The sequence below is a fragment of the Bidens hawaiensis genome, unplaced genomic scaffold (genome assembly GCF_021521415.1).
Source record: "Bidens hawaiensis isolate Kalapana, Puna unplaced genomic scaffold, B.hawaiensis_p1.1 tig00001143_1, whole genome shotgun sequence".
Classification (NCBI taxonomy): Eukaryota; Viridiplantae; Streptophyta; class Magnoliopsida; order Asterales; family Asteraceae; genus Bidens; species Bidens hawaiensis.
The window spans coordinates 1,287,501-1,290,000 of NW_027491065.1; positions in this window are offsets into that span (position 1 = coordinate 1,287,501).

Here is a 2,500-nt window from a genome sequence, read left to right on the forward strand (position 1 = left end):
CTTCCCTTCTTCTTCCCCTCCGACCTGTGCTATCCATTCTGCTTGCAGTATTATAATATTAGTCGGTCTTGGGTCTAGGAAATGCCAACAGAGAAGCAAGCCGAACCACCATAAGCGGATCCTGAGCATGAGTCAGTACGTCAACAATCATAAAAAAAAACCTCCATATAGCACATTTCCCAAAAGAAGGATTCTTTGTCAGGTCTTTCCAATGCCGGGGACAGCAGCAAACCACCTTTTTGATTCACAAATGATTGTGATTGTGGAGTTGAGGGTGCTAGACGACTTGGCGATTCTACCCTACCTTTTTCCGATTGCTGCTTGAGGAGAAAAAACCGCATGTTTGGCTCTATATTCAGCTTTTTGGCTTAGTAAGCTCTTCTTTCTCTTTCAGGCACTCTACCTCAGCAGGGAATCTAGTTCAGCAAGGTCCATAGGGTGAGCTCGCATGAAGCTGGGGCGCGTCTGGTGGTATCGTATATAAGATCACACGGCTGGTTTTAGGAGCGATCTATTCATCCAACTCGAAATATCGTAAGTAAGAGAAGAAGAAGAATCTGACGCCCAAAATTCCCATGTCTTTCTTGGTTGGACCAACCGGCGAAAGAAGTCTTCCTGAATTGGAAGAGCAAGAACAAGTCTCTCCATTTTTTTGGGGGAGCAGAGCAGTCAAAGAATGAAACAGATCAAATGATTGTTCTAGAATGGCTATTTCTCACAATTGCTCCTTGTGATGCAGCGGAACCATGGCAATTAGGATCTCAAGACGCAACAACACCTATGATGCAAGGAATAATAGACTTACATCACGATATCTTTTTCTTCCTCATTCTTATTTTGGTTTTCGTCTCACGGATCTTGGTTCGTGCTTTATGGCATTTCTAAAAAGAAAAAAAATCCAATCCCGCAAAGGATTGTTCATGGAACTACTATCGAGATTCTTCGGACCATATTTCCTAGTATCATCCTGACGTTCATTGCTATACCATCATTTGCTCTCTTATACTCAATGGACGAGGTAGTAGTAAATCCAGCCATTACTATCAAAGCTATTGGACATCAATGGTATCGGAGTGTGCCTCTTCACGAGGGTGATTTAAGTGCAACGAAATGCCTTAAGAATATGGTTCGTGAAGCATCTGGCTTACCGGTAATCTCCCATTCCCGCCGTCGAGAGACTTAAATAACTATAGCATGCCAGAAACGGGGAGTTGAGATGGTTAGACCTATACCCCAAATGCTCCCAGCAAAGAAGCCTATGGTTCCATCTTGTTGTTACTGGAGGTACGCATCCCTCTTCTCGGTGTGGAGCGATATACGAGAAATAGATGCTCAGCCTGAAATGTCCGATAACGGCGCTGAAGTAGTGAATCTATCGGCACCATAGCTGTGGCATACAACTTTGGACCTAACGGCCGACTCAGTAACCTTTCGGAATGGGGGATCCCCGTTGGCAACAACCACGGTAGTAGTTGCTGAACTACTGGGCCGGGAGAGAACAACCTCTTGTTCCTGCTCCTCTTTCTTCGCTTCGGGGACGGAGGTCCTACGGTAGGTAACAGTAGGTACAAGCAACTTGACCGAAGGGGACCAGCGCTTCTACTCTTCCACCGAGGAGCCGTTCGCAGCGAGAAGCAAGGGATGTCGTGAACGGTGGGAGGTCACAGAGAATTTACCTATTCATAGAGTGATCCTATGATCGATACAGGATATAGACTATCTCTTTCTTTATTCGATTCTTTTTCTGAAAATAAAAAAAGAAAAAAAAAGACGGGCGACTCAACTTCTCAGCTAGAGTTGGGGGTGGGACTTGTTGGCATAATGCAAGCTGGAACGTAGGAATTCGAGGTCTAATGAACTACTACTAAAAACCTACTTTTTTCTTTTTGGACAAACGATATCAGGTCAGGTCTATGGATGGATCCAGATCTACGGGCCGGCCGGCCCCTGCCGATGAGCATAGGGAATCTATACTCGAGCGTTCAACTGCCCCTGACAGGATAGGTGAGGAATCATTCTTGATCTTTTTTATTGGGGCCTACAATTTCTCCGAGTCGACTAGCATTCCTTTCCACTGCGAACAAAGAAGACGACTATAGGATCGAATTCGCTTTCCATGGTGAACTGGTCGTCCCATACCTTCTGCCTGTCTCATATGTGTGGAACCAAGTCTTTTTCGGTTCCAGCCCCCTCGAATACATAGGGTAGGTAGGACTGGGTGAGAAAGGGTTCCCTGTTGCCAATAAACTTTCCCCGGCCTTCGATTCCCCTTACAAAAGGGTCTTACGGTCGGTACTAACTAAAGAAAAAGAGTCTTCTTTCTAAGAGTAGGCGTGGATAGCTTTTTGCGGGGAAACTTGCAAGTACAGTTTGGGGGGAGACGGGCGTCGACCCAACCTTATGAGTATTCGGACTATAACAGTTCCGATGAACAGTCACTCACTTTTGACAGTTATACGATTCCAGAAGATGATCTACAATTGAGTCAATTACGTTTATT